A 15,221-nucleotide genomic window follows, 5' to 3' on the forward strand; every position below is an offset into this window, starting at 1 on the left:
AGGAATGGAATAATCAGTGATATACTTAAACTGCTCCTGATAAATTGTGTCAACTTAATTGAAACCCATGGCTACCTAAAGCCGGCACATCAATGACTGCACAACGGCAAAGAAAAACACAATAATGGTTTAAAAATAAATCAGCTTAGAAATTGAACACTCATTTACGTTGGTGACTCCTGCTGCACTTCTGGCTAAGTCTCTGTTTCACTTACATTTTACTGTCTGTTTCCATCCAGAAAGCTACCCTGAAGGTCAAAAACCCCATCAGAACCATCACAAAAACACATTCACAGTCATGAAGCAAAGCGCAGTAGTTTAAGAACGTCCATCATCATCTTATTACGGCAACTAGGAGTGGGGAAATTAGTGGCAACCTTATCAGCAATAACCACATCCAGGTATATTTTTACTTGTTAAAAAAGGTCTCGGGTAGCACGGTGGGGCAGTGGTTAGTACTGCTGTCTCACGGCGCCAAAGGTCCCAGGTTCGATACCGGCTCTGGGTCACTGTCCGTGTGGACGTTTGCACATTCTCCCCGTGTTTGCAATGGGTTTCACCCCCACAACTCAAAGATGTGCAGTGTAGGTGGATTAGCCACGGTAAATTGCCCCTTAATTGGAAAAAAATAATTGGGTACTTTAAATTTATGAAAAAAAGGTCTCAGCAACTGAAGGGCGAAAGTACTTAGGTTAAACTGCAATAATTTTAAATTTTGGTAATTAGTGTCGTTGCTAAATATTTCCAGGTCAGCAATAGCAGATGTTAGTTAAAGGCCCCACTGCAGCAGGCACCTCCTGTGACAGCATACATAAGATACTAAAGGTGTCGCTATTCCTTGTCGTCAATGTGCCACCTCTCCCAAGCTCAGAAAGATGTTTCCTCCTCCACCAGTGTGACCTTTTCATTTCTTGTGCGAGCCAACCCAGATGTTTAAATTGTTTCCGAATGAGAATTACTGCAGCGTTGTGTTCTATGCAGCCCTCGCGTTCACTCACACACAGCTGCAGACTTTTTTTGGAGTCACAGTTTACAATTTGCAAGAATGTAATAATAATCTTTCTTGTCACAAGTAGGCTTACATTAGACTGCAATGAAGTTACTGTGAAAAGCCCCTCATCGTCACATTCCAGCACCTGTTCGAGTACGCGGAGAGCGAATTCAAAATGTCTAATTAACCTAACAAGCACATCTTTTGGGACTTGTGTGAGTAAATGAGAGCACTTGGAGGAATCCCGCGGAGACACGTGGAGAACATGCAGACTCCGCACAGACAGTGACCCAAGTCGGGAATCGAAACTGGGACCCTGGAGCTGTGAAGCAAAAGTGCTAACCACTGTGCTACCGTGAATTTTGCCAGGACTTGAAAATTGTAGCTATGTGGAGAGATTGGATAGGCTGGAGTTGTTTTCCTCAGAACAGAGGAGGCTGGGCGTGGGGGGGGGGGGGGGGGGGGGGGTATGACTTAATTGTGGAGTGCAGAATTAGATAGGTAATGTTAGCTTGTACAGTTCATTGCAGAGCTGAAAGTTGTGTTCACAGCCACCTTCCCATCAATAGTTCTGAATTTTTAGTGGTGATGTTTTGTAGTTGAGAAGGGTTAAGTTCATATTTTTGGTGTTTTTTGTCAATTTTTTAACTGTTCAAACTCCTCGTTCTGCTTCTCCGTTAGACTGTTGATACCTAGGTCAAGTGTTTTTCAAACTTTTTTTTTCTGGGACCCACTTTTACCAATTGGCTAACCTTCAGGACCCATGGCCAGCCGACCTTCATGACCAATGCTGGTTGAATTTTGCAACACAGGCCAGCAAATCTTCGTAACCCACACGGGCCGACCTTCGTGGCCCAACATTATTTATTACCTTTAAGGCAACAGGTGGACCTGTTTGATCCTCTTAATCTCACTTGCTTTGTCATTCAATGTTACATTTTTGCTAAGGACTTCAGCTGGCAATTTAAGTTCTTGCTGCATCTTTGAAAAAAATCAAGAGGTTTGTCCTCGAACTCAAAGAACAAAAACAAAGAACAAAGAAAATTACAGCACAGGAACAGGCCCTTCGGCCCTCCCAGCCTGCGCCGATCCAGATCCTTTATCTAAACCTGTCGCCTATTTTCCAAGGATCTACTTCTCTCTGTTCCCCGCCCGTTCATATCTGTCTAGATGCATCTTAAATGATGCTATCGTGCCCGCCTCTACCACCTCTGCTGGCAAAGCATTCCAGGCACCCACCACCCTCTGCGTAAACAACTTCCCCCTCTCACTTTGAAATCGTGACCCCTTGTAATTGACACCCCCATCCACCCTGTCCATATCTCTCATAAATGGTCATGCCAGTAAACCTCAATCAGGTCCCCCCTCAACCTTCGTCTTTCCAACGAAAACAATCCTAATCTACTCATCCTTTCTTCATAGCTAACACCCTCCATGCCAGGCAACATCCTGGTGAACCTCCTCTGCACCCTCTCCAAGGCATCCACATCCTTCTGGTAATGTGGCAACCAGAACTGCACGCAGTATTCCAAATGTGGCCTAACCAAAGTCCTATATAACCGTAACATGACCTGCCGACTCTTCTACTCAATATCCCGTCCTTTGAAGGCAAGCATGCTGTATGCCTTCTTGACCATTCTATCGATCTGTGTTGCCACCTTCAGGGTACAATGGACCTGAACTCCCAGATCTCTCTGTACATCAATTTTCCCTAGAACTCTTCCATTGACCGTATATTCCGCTCTTGAATTAGATAAACTCCCCATGCCTTTGAAGTTCTGAGGGTTTAAACTTTAATTTACCAATAGCAGGGTAGCATGGTGGTTAGCATAAATGCTTCACAGCTCCAGGGTCCCAGGTTCGATTCCCGGCTGGGTCACTGTCTGTGTGGAGTCTGCACGTCCTCCCCCTGTGTGCGTGGGTTTCCTCCGGGTGCTCCGGTTTCCTCCCACAGTCCAAAGATGTGCGGGTTAGGTGGATTGGCCATGCTAAATTGCCCGTCGTGTCCTAATAAAAGTAAGGTTAAGGGGGAGGTTGTTGGGTTACGGGTATAGGGTGGATACGTGGGTTTGAGTAGGGTGATCATTGCTCGGCACAACATCGAGGGCCGAAGGGCCTGTTCTGTGCTGTACTGTTCTATGTTCTAATACCTCCCTGCACATAACACATATGGGCTTTGCATCCTGATTTTCATTGGCATAATTAAGAAAGCCGCACCTCACTAAATTATTTTTAGACTGCTATATACATGACTTCAGTTATTTCTTTGTTGTGTGTTCACCAGAAGCCCTCAAGCTCTGAATACAGATCACACCAGCGCTGCTTTGTCCTTCCCTGGACTCTCCTGCAAGCTGGGTCCAGCAGATTCAGTTGTGGGATTCTGGCCTGTTTCGGACACTCTTCCTTATTCCAAAATGACCCATCTTCAGATTTTGCTTTCTGGCAGCTACAAATGACGGAATCCCTCATTCATGATTTTGCGCCCAAATCACGGACGTACAGGGCATATGATGTCAGTATACATACTGTGCTCATGACTTGTTCTCTGCCACCACTTCTGGCAAGACTTAATTGTTTGTATTTAAAGGCCAGTCACCGGCAGCATTCTTAAAAGCTGATAGCAGCCATTCAACACTTCCCCCGGGATCGGGAATGCCGCGAATGATCACCCCGCAACTCTCCTGACACCCACCTGCAGGTTGTGACCCTAAGTTTGAAAAACCCTGAACTAGTTGTCAGAATATTCACTCATGTATATCATGAGATGCAGACAGGCACACACGACCCAGAACAACCAATAACCAGACAGGACACCACCACTATAAAGCCCACAGGGCATTAAGACTCTCCCTCTCTCACAGGACACGGCTAAGGAGATAGTCGCAGTGCACAAGCCAGTGAACATAATCACCATGTGATAGAGAGCTAGTCTGGTCAAGCCAGTAGGAGGTTATCAGTTAGGTTAATAGAGTGTCAACCCACAGCAGATTATGTACAGCAATCAGCAGGTTCAATAAAACAATGTTGGACCATCTCCTGTGTCGGAAGCCTGTTTCTCGTTTCACTGTATCCAGTTGCAGTCGATGTTAGACCAACACAGATAGCGCATCGTGGTACCAGGGAGCTATTAACTCTAACGAACCTACCTCGAGTGAATCTGCAACGACCAGCACGCAGCCATCCAGCGGCATGGAAAAGATCCAAACTCCTCCGCAACTCTGGATCTCCGGCAACTTCGGCGCCAACTGGAAAGTCTTCAAACAGAAGTTCCTCCTATATATTGAGGCCTCCAACTTCAAGGCAGCATTGGATGCCCGAAAGATCGCGCCGTTCCTGTCGACTGCAGGGGATAACGCCATCCACATCTATAACTTGCTCATGTTTGCCGATGGCGAAGACAAGACGAAGTTCAAGACGGTTCTGCTGAAATTGCCAACCACTGCGACATTGAGGTGAATGAGAGCTTTGAACGGTACATCTTCCAACAGAGGTTTCAGTGTAAGGATGAACCTTTTCAGTCCTTCTTGACCTATCTCCGCATCCTAGCGCAGTCATGTAATTATGATTCGATGGCTGATTCCATGATCCGGGATCAGATCGTTTTCGGGGTCCAGTCCGACTCCCTGCGGGAGCAGCTCCTCAAAATCAAACAGTTGACCCTCTCCGTCGCCATCGAAACGTGCGTGGTCCATGAGCATGCCAGGAATTGTTACTCCCGCATCAGGGCAGCAGAAAATGCAAAACTAACCTCCCACAAGGCAGAAAGGGTGCAGGCCATCGCAAAAATGCAAGGCCTGAATATCGAGGAGAGTGGCCGTTTCGCTCACTTTTCCCGGGTCCCTACGCATGTGCACCACGACCGGGTGGACGACGAGGCCGAAGACCCCGATGCGCATGTGTGAGCGTCGGCGCACAGAACGCACTGACGTCAGCATCATGACGTGTCCAAATTATGGCTCCGCCCATTTAAAGTGGCAATGTCCAGCCAAACGAAGGCGATGTCTACAGTGTGGAAAGCCTGGGCATTATGCAGGTCCGCTCCACCGACCACCAGCCAGCAATCCCAGCTGCAGCGCAGACGTGTCTGCTGCATACAACAAGGCATGCAGGATTTGGATCCCGACAGCCCAACGGGCCCTGATGCTGACTGCCTCGATTCTCCATATCGGGTGGGATTAATCACCACACGCGAGCTGGCTTCCACCGTGCCTGAAAACCGCCTTTTGATCCTCAGTGTGGATCCTGACGATGAGTAGTGTGCTGTCATCATGGTTAACCAGTATTGCATCCGATTTAAATTGGACACTGGCGCATCTGCAAACCTTATATCACAGTCGGACCCCGACAGCATCCGACACCAACGTAGCATTCTTCCACCAGCCTGCCAGCTCCTTGACTACAATGGCAATGCTATAGCTGCCAGTGGATCATGTTAGCTATGTGTATCTCACAAGGCAATCAAAGTGACGTTACGATTCGAGATCGTCCGGCCTGACAAGGCATCCCTGCACGGTGCTCACGCCTGCAAACTCCTAAATCTGGTCCAGCACGTCCATGCCATGTTCTCGACACCGGCGACTGCCTCGCCCAATGTAAATCTCCAGGCTGAGATAGACGACATTCTCACACAATACCACAACGTGTTTGATGGAATGGGACGCTCCCATATCGTTACAAGATATTGCTCAAACCGAATGCCATCCCAGTCATCCATGCACCACGCCGGGTGCCGGCTCCTCTCAAGAATCGTCTGAAAACGCAGTTACGAGAGCTCCAAGACCAGGGTATCATCTCAAATGTCATGGAACCAACAGACTGGGTCAGCTCCATGGTCTGGTCAAGAAGCCCTCTGGTGAACTCTGCATTTGCATTTCTCTCAATGACCTGAATCGCAACATCATGCGCGAGCACTACCGATCCCAAAGCGTGAAGAGTTAACCTGTGAAATGGCTCATGCCAAATTCTTTACCAGGCTGCACGGCTTCCGTGGGTTCTGGCAGATACAGCTGAATGAGTCCAGTTGGAAGCTGTGCACGTTTAATACTCTGTTCGGCAGGTATTGCTACAACCGCATGCCTTTTAGTATCATATCAGCTTCCGAAGTATTTCATCGCATAATGGAGCAAATGATGGAGGGCATCGAGGGGGTGCGCGTCTATGTGGACGACGTGATCATCTGGTCCATGACGCCCGAGGATCACATTGCTCGCCTGAAACAGGTTTTCCAGAGGATTCATGAAAACGGCCTCCAGCTCAACAGGGCCAAATGTTCATTTGGTAGGTCCGCTATCAAGTATCTGGGTGACCATATTTCACAGCAGGGTGTGCAACCTGACACTGACAAGGTACTGGCAATCAATCCCATGAAGACCCCAGAGGACAAAAAGGTGTCCGTTTCCTTGGGATGGTGAATTTTCTCGGGAAATTCATTCCCAACATGGCATCCCACACCACAGCCCTCCGGCATCTCGTAAAAAAGTCGACAGTGTTCCAGTGGCTTCCCGCACATCAAGCGGAGTGGCTTGAGCTGAAGTCGAAGCTCACCACAGCCCCAGTACTGGCATTCTTTGACCCAACCAAGGATACCAAGATATCCACAGACGCAAGCCTGGACGGCATTGGGGCGGTGCTCCTCCAGCGAGACGACTCCTCGTCCTGGGCTCCAGTGGCATACACCTCCAGGGCCATGACTCCGACCGAACAACGGTATGCCCAGATCGAAAAGGAGTGCTTGGGTCTCCTGACAGGAATAGTCAAGTTTCATGACTATGTATACGGCCTGCCAAAGTTCACGGTGGGAACAGACCACAGGCCTTTAGTCCACATAATCCAGAAGGATTTAAATGACATGACACCTCGGATACAGGGAATTCTCCGCCGATATGACTTCGAACTCGTCTAAACACCGGGTAAGGAGCTGATCGTTGCGGATGCTCTATCCCGATCCGTCACCACGCCATGTGAACAGGGCGACTTCATTCGCCCCATTGAAGCACAGGTGGAGTTGTGTGCCAGCAACCTCCCAGCCACTGATGAACGAGTTGTCCAAATACGCAAAGAAACTGCCAAAGATCCCCCACTGCAACGCGTGATGAAGCACCAGGCCCATAGCTGTCAAAAGGGGCAGTGCCCCCAGTTCTTCAACGTTAAGGACGAGCTGACAGTCGTTGAGGGGATCCTTCTTAAACTAGATAGAATCGTCATTCTCCAAAGCATGCGAAACATGGTGCTCAGACAGATCCATGAGGGTCACCTGGGGATTGGGAAATGTCGACGCAGAGCTCGGCAGGCAGTTTGCTGGTCTGGCATCAGCCAGGACATCGCCAACACGGTCCTCGACTGCACAACATGCTACAAGTTTCAACCAGCTCAGCCCAAGGAAACGCTGCAACAGCACAAGGTCGTGACCTCTCCGTGGTCCAAGGTGGGGATAGACCTCTTTCACGCAAATGGGCCTTGATTACGTTCTCCTGGTCGACTACTTTTCCTGCTACCCGGAAGTGGTGAAACTGTCGGACCTCACGTCCAAGTCCGTCATCAAACCTGCAAAGAGACGTTTGCCAGGCATGGGATACCACTCACGGTAATGAATGACAATGGTCCATGCTTCTACAACCAAGAGCGGTCTGACTTTGCATGATCTTACCACTTTAGTCACATCATATCCAATCCCCATTACCCACAAACAAACGGGAAGGCCGAGAGAGGGGTCCATATTGTCAAGCGGGTGCAAGGCTACAGACTCAGCCTCGGAGTTCAACCTGGTGCTATTGGCATACACGGCAACCCCTCTGTCGACTGGTATGTCTCCTTCGCAGTTGCTCATGAACCGTAACCTGAGGACGACTGTTCCAGCCATCCATGTTCCCGACCGTGACCACCTCACAGTGCTGCAAAAGATGCAGCGATCCAGGGACCAGCAAAAGATCACGTATGATGCTCATGCCACAGATCTGCCTGCGCTGGCTCCAGATGATATTGTTCGCGTTCAGCTGCCTGAGGGAGGTTGTTCAGCCCCAGCTGTTGTCGTCAGACAGGCTGCTCCCAGGTCTTTTGTTGTCCAAATGGCTGATAGCTCCATTTTACGGTGCAACAGGAGGGCGCTTTGTAATGTTCCCTGCCCATCACCCAACCACACTTCTCCGCATGTCATCATGCCTCCTCCGGACGTCTTACACCACGAGGCCACCGATCTGGCAATGATCCCACCTGTCCACAAGGCCACTGAGATGGCAGCCATCCCGCCTGTCCAGGTGCCAGTGGCCTCCCTCCACCTCTGAGGCAATCAACAAGAATTTGTCGCCCACCACAAAGACTGAATCTATAGATTTAAATCTTGTAAATGTGTTCAGTTTGCTCTGTATCTGCATGATAGACACCTTGCCATGTACATATAGAACATTACAGCGCAGTACAGGCCCTTCGGCCCACGATGTTGCGCCGTCCTGTGAAACCCCTCTAAAGTCCCTCTACACTATTCCCTTATCGTCCATATGCCTATCCAATGACCATTTGAATGCGTTTAGTGTTGGCGAGTCCACTACTGTTGCAGGCAGGGCATTCCACGCCCTTACTACTCTCTGAGTAAAGAACCTACCTCTGACATCTGTCCTATATCTATCTCCCCTCAATTTAAAGCTATGTCCCCTCGTGCTGGACATCACCATTCGAGGAAAAAGGCTCTCACTGTCCACCCTATCTAATCCTCTGATCATCTTGTATGCCTCAATTAAGTCACCTCTTAACCTTCTTCTCTCTAACGAAAACAGCCTCAAGTCCTTCAGCCTTTCCTCATATGATCTTCCCTCCATACCAGGCATATTGTCGACATTCAAGGCAAAGTCATCATAGTGGCAAGTATAGACAACTCTTAAGTAAATACTTGGACACCTTTTAATTTGCAGCAGGGTATCAAAAGAACAAAGAACTTTACAGCACAGGAACAGGTCCTTCGACCCACCAAGCCTGCATCGATCCAGATTCCTTATTTAGATTAGACTACTTATTGCCCAAATGATCAGTATCCCTCCATTCCCCGCATGTTCATGTGTCTATCAAGATACATCTTCAACATTGCTATTGTGCCTGCCACCACCATATGGTCACCATATGGCCACCACCATATGACATATGGTCATTCATTCCCCACTTGTACATAGTTATGCATGTATATACAGCCACGTTCCAAAATTTATTTTCCAAGGGGGAGATGTCATAATATCCACTCATGCATATCATGAGATGCAGACAGGTAGTGATTGACACACACGATAACCAATGAACACACACAACACAGAACAACCAATCACCAGACAGGACACCACCACAATAAAGCCCACAAGGCATTAAGACTCTCCCTCTCTCACAGGACACGGCTAAGGAGATAGTCACAGTGCACAAGCCAGTGAACATCATCACCATGTGGTAGAGAGCTAGTCTGGTCAAGCCAATAGGAGGTTATCAGTTAGGTTAATAGAGTGTCAACCCACAGCAGATTATGTACAGCAATCAGCAGGTTCAATAAAACAGTGTTGGACCATTTCCTGTGTCGGAAGCCTGTTTCTCATTTCACTGCGTCCAGTTGCAGTCGATGTTAGACCAACACAGATAACACATCGCTAGTCACATGAATGAAGCCATGTTCATTTGCAAATTTTTGGGACAGCTCTTTGGCAAACTGAGGTCCCTTGACTGACACCACAACATACCGGATGTCATATGTTACAAAGTTTCTTCTTAGTGGTGCAGTGACTGCCTCTGCAGTGGTGTTGTGCTGTCCACTCACTTCAAACCATCTGGAGTACTAATCAATGATGATGATGATGAAAAATTTGCCTTTTAACTCAAATAAGTTCATCCAGGTATGGCCTTGAAGGAAACGTGCAGGTGGTTCACCCTGCTGTAGTTGTTCACTGCACACATAATGCAATTTGTGATTAACTCTATGGTGGATTGTCTGATGCCTGGACACCGGCCTGACTGCTGGGCTCTCGCTCTGCATTGTGCTATTCTCAAGTGATGTTGGTGAATTTTCTGGAGAATGTTGAGTCAAAGAGTTTCAAGGATGGTTAGTCTACTGCCATTAATTAAGGAGTCCTCAATGATTGCAAGGTGATTTCTCTGTTCAAATTACCAGCAAAGTACTGGGAGTTTAGGAAAATAGTTCAGGCCATCTTTTCTGGCCATCTTTCCAATTACCTAATTCCTTGTAATCTCTTTTCAACAGGAGTAAATAATTATAGTAATCTTTATTATTGTCAAAAGTAGGCTTATATTAATACTGCAAAGAAGTTACTGTGAAAATTCCCTCGTCACCATATTCCGGCTCCTGTTCGGGGAACACAGAGGGAGAATTCAGAATGTTCAATTCACCTAACAAGTATGCCTTTTGGGAGGGAACCGGAGCACCCGGAGGAAACCTATGCAGATACGGGGAGAATGTGCAGATTCTGCACAGGCAGTGACCCAGCGGGAATCGAAACTGGGACCCTGGTGTTGTGAAACAACAGTGGTATCTGTCATGGGAATGCGACTTTAAGAAATGTTTGTCTTCTCAATTATGTCATTGTGTGGGTGGAGCTGGGCTCTGGCTCGGTTGTTTACTTTCGTTTTGAGCTGGAAGCTGTTTGTGGCTCTGAGTTTTACTTTCGCTTTTCAGTTGGCGAGCTGCATTCAAACAAATAAGGTGTATTTTGATCACTCTCTCTGCATGCTAAAGAATGTCTCCAGATCACTTGATAATCTCAAAGTAATACCTGTTTCTGTAAGGAATGTAAACCTACTGTTTTTGTCAGAAAAAAGGGTATTTGGCTTGTGGATGTTGTTAGGAAAGTTACTAAGGGTTACCTATAGAGTACTGTATCTTTAGGGGGGTATCTTTGTTGGTGGTTGATGAAATGTTTACTGTGTGTTTATAAAATGTAAACTGGATTCATAGAATAAACATTGTTTTGTTTAAAATACTTAAGATCTCTGTTGTATAACACCTGGAAAGTGGGCCCGTGTGCTCCTCATAACCAAAATCTATAAAAGTTGTAAGGCAGGTGAACTCCATGATATACGTTGGTGTTCTCTAAATCCTGGTCCACTGTGCGGGTAAATGTTTAAGATGAATAATTGCTTCCATTTGCTCAATAAAATTGAAATCTTCCAACTTGACTCTTTCCACTAGTATTCTTGATAATGCTGTGCCATCACCCGGTACTTCATTTGAACATACTCAGGAACTGAATTGTAGCTCATGAGTCTCAGTCTAAAATTCTAGGTAGAAATTTTGCAATTTTTTCAAGGGTAAGAAGAGCAACCAAAAGTTTGTGCTCAGTTTTAATTTTAAACCTTTATCCCAAGACACAATCAAGGAACTTCTCATAGGCTCACAATGCTGCTGGTGCTTCTTCCTGAATGTTTTTTTCTGAATGATTACTCTGTTTTTGCACTTTCTTACTCAATTTCCCTCACTCAATGATAAAGCACGAATTGAATGCCTGGAGGATTTCCTCATATGAACTCAAAGTTTCATTGATGCCTTGTCTCACAATAAAATCATCTGCTATGATTCCTATTGCATTGAGTTCAGTTTCTGCTCATGCAAACCTGAAGCTGTTCTGTGTCTCTTCTTCCAATTGCCCCAGTGATGAGCCTGTTGTGAGTCTTTAGCTCTTTAAGGCAGTTTTGGCAATGACAATACAGACTCCATGCTCACCCCAAGCTCTGGATCTGCTGCTGTTTCAGTAATTTGGCTTGTCGATTGTGATCTGTACTCATTGCTGTTTGTATGGCAGGTCTGTGAGTCTGTTTGCACCTGCAGCACCCGAACTGCTTTCTTCTCTGGTCAGTTTTTAATATTTTCTTCTTGTCCTTTGCCCAGGGATTTGTGGGTTTTGGGTCTGTTGTCTTCTATTGCAGTTTTTCTGCATCTTTTTGTTCTTTCTGATGCCAGCCTGTTTCACCTTGGGATCATGGTCCCAGTGTTGTTTCTTTTGGGTTTGCCTACTTCCCTAGGAATGCTAAAACCAATTTTTTTAACTTCAGATTTTTATAGCTGTCAGTCCTCTCCATGAGGTTGAAACCATAGAATTCCGACAGTGCAGAAGCGGGCCATTCGGCCCAGCTGGCCTGCACTGGCTCTCTGAAAGAGCAGCTAATCTATGCCCATGCCCCACCCGATCCCCGTAACCCCATAATCCCACCTACCCTACACATCTTTGGATACTTCAGGAGAAATTTAGCATAGCTTATCCGCGTAACCTGCACTTCTTTGGTCTTCCGCTTCCCACTGGAATGCAGTCTTTTAGTCATGTGACAGTACATCATAGTTACATCAGTAGTTGTATGAATATCAGGGTGCTCCCGATGTTCACCCTTCACTCTATTGTAAGAACATGCAGCGGAATTCTCCGTCGGTGGGATCCTGCAATCTGCCGGCAGTGTACCCATGCCCACGGGTTTCTCGATGGTATGAGGTGACCACAGTGGGAAACCCCATTGGCCAGCTGCTGGAATGGTGAATCCTGCTGCTGGCAGGGGTGGGGGAGGGGGTGCCGAATAGCGTGGCGAGCGGACGGCAGAATCCCGCCCAAAGTCGTTGTGGCTCGGCAGATGCATGAAAAATATGACCATCACCGTCCTGAGTGGAGGGTCTGAAACTGACATCTTTCACATCCAGACTGGGGTTTGTGGATACCTCCTGTATGATGGGACACTCTACAGGACAGGCAAAGAATGCTTGGTCTCTTCAACACTTCCTATGAGAGGCCTGACCTATCTTTAAATATCGCCACGGTGAAGGTCTTTCACCAACCTTCCTCAGGGCAGATGAGCATCCTTCCTGCCATCGTTGCAGACATGGTGGAGTATGCATAGTACAAAAGTCTTACAACACCTGGTTAAAGTCCAATAGGTTTGTTTCAAGCACGAGTTTTCGGAGCACTGCTCCTTCCTCAGGTGAATGGAGAGGTATGTTCCAGAAACATTTATATGGATAAAGTAGAGATGCCAGACAATGCTTGGAATGCGAGCATTTGCGGGTAATCAAATCATTACAGATCCAGAGATAGGGAGTAATCCCAGGTTAAAGAGGTGTGAATTGTCTCAAGGCAGGACAGTTGGTAGGATTTTGCAAGTCCAGGCCAAATGGTGGGGGGTGAATGTGATGCGACATGAATCCAAGATCCCGGTTAAGGTTGCACTCATGCGTGCGGAACTTAGCTATAATGTTTTGCTCAGCAATTCTGAAATCACTGAAACGACGACACGATGAGATCAATAAGTTCCATCCCACCATCAGACTCACCATGGACTATTCTCCAAATTCAGTTGCATTCTTAGACACGCTCATCTCCATCAAGGACGGTCACCTCAGCACTTTGCTTTACCGCAAGCCCACGGATAACCTCACGATGCTCCACTTCTCCAGCTTTCACCCGAAACACATTAAAGAAGCCATCCCCTATGGACAAGCCCTCCGTATACACAGGATCTGCTCAGACAAGGAGGAGCGTAACAGATACCTACAGATGCTGAAAGATGCCCTATTACGAATGGGATATGGCGCTCGACTCATCGATCGACAGTTCCAATGCGCCACAGCAAAAAACCGCACCGACCTCCTCAGACGACAAACACGGGACACAACTGACAGAGTACCCTTCGTCGTCCAGTACATTCCCGGGGTGGAGAAACTACGACATCTTCTTCGCAGCCTTCAACACATCATCAATGAAGATGAACATCTTGCCAAGGTCATCCCCACACCCCCACTACTTGCCTTCAAACAACCGCGCAACCTCAAACAAACCATTGTTTGCAGCAAATTACCCAGCCTTCAGAACAGCGACCACGGCACCACACAAGCCTGCCAGAGCAATCTCTGCAAGGCGCGCCAGATCACCGACATGGATACCACCATTACATGTGGAAACACCACCCACCAGGTACGCGGCACATACTGGTGCGACTCGACCAATGTAGCCTACCTCATACACTGCAGGAAAGGATGTCCTGAAGCGTGGTACATTGGCGAGACCATGCAGACATTGCAACAACGAATGAACGGGCACCGTGCGACAATCACCAGGCAGGAATGTTCCCTTCCAGTCGGGGAACACTTCAGCAGTCAAGGGCATTCAGCCTCTGATCTCCGGGTAAGCAGTCTCCAAGGCGGTCTTCAGGACACGCGACAACGCAGAATTGCAGAGCAAAAACTTATAGCTAAGTTCCGCACGCATGAGTGCGGCCTCAACCGGGATCTTGGATTCATGTCGCATTACTTCACCCCCCACCATCTGGCCTGGACTTGCAAAATCCTACCAACTGTCCTGCCTTGAGACAATTCACACCTCTTTAACCTGGGATTACTCCCTATCTCTGGATCTGTAATGATTTGATTAACCGCAAATGCTCGCATTCCAAGCATTGTCTGGCATCTCTGACTTTATCTATATAAATGTTTCTGGAACATACCTCTCCATTCACCTGAGGAAGGAGCAGTGCTCTGAAAGCTTGTGTTTGAAACAAACCTGTTGGACTTTAACCTGGTGTTTTAAGACTTATTTCTGTGCTCACCCCAGTCCAATGCCGGCATCTCCACATCATGGTGGAGTATGTGCAGCACTTTCCATATCTCAGAAGCCATCTCTCCAAAGAGACTACCATCAACGATGAAGCCCAGTAGTGGGTCAAATAATAACATAATAAAATTTGCTTCTTGTCACAAGTAGGCTTCAATGAAGTTACTGTGAAAAGCCCCTAGTCACCACATTCCGGTACCTGTTCAGGGAGGCCAGTGCGAGAAATGTGTCAGCGATGCCTTTTTCAAGCTACGCCAACATGTCTTTGATAACAGGGACCTTTGTAAGTCAACAAGGTTTATAAAAGCACTGTGTTGACCACCCTTCTTTACTGTAGCAAAACCTGGACAGACTGTCGACACCACGTCAGGATCCTTGAGAGCTTCCATCAGTGGTACTTGCATTGAATCCCGGGGACCAAATGGGAGGACTGCCAGACCAACATAATCCTTCATGAAGCTGCGTCTACCAGCATCAAAACCCTGCTCCTGCGGAACCAACCTCAATGGATGGACCATTGTGTCCGGATGTCCAGAAACTGCCTCCCATGCAGGTTCTCTTCTCCCAACTTTCAGTTGGCCAACAATCAAGGTGACCCTAAAGGCATTAACACCACTGACTGAGAAGGGAAGGCAGTGAGTCTCTCAGCATGGCTCCACTGA

Source organism: Scyliorhinus canicula, chromosome 19 (genome assembly GCF_902713615.1).
Source record: "Scyliorhinus canicula chromosome 19, sScyCan1.1, whole genome shotgun sequence".
NCBI classification, from domain to species: domain Eukaryota; kingdom Metazoa; phylum Chordata; class Chondrichthyes; order Carcharhiniformes; family Scyliorhinidae; genus Scyliorhinus; species Scyliorhinus canicula.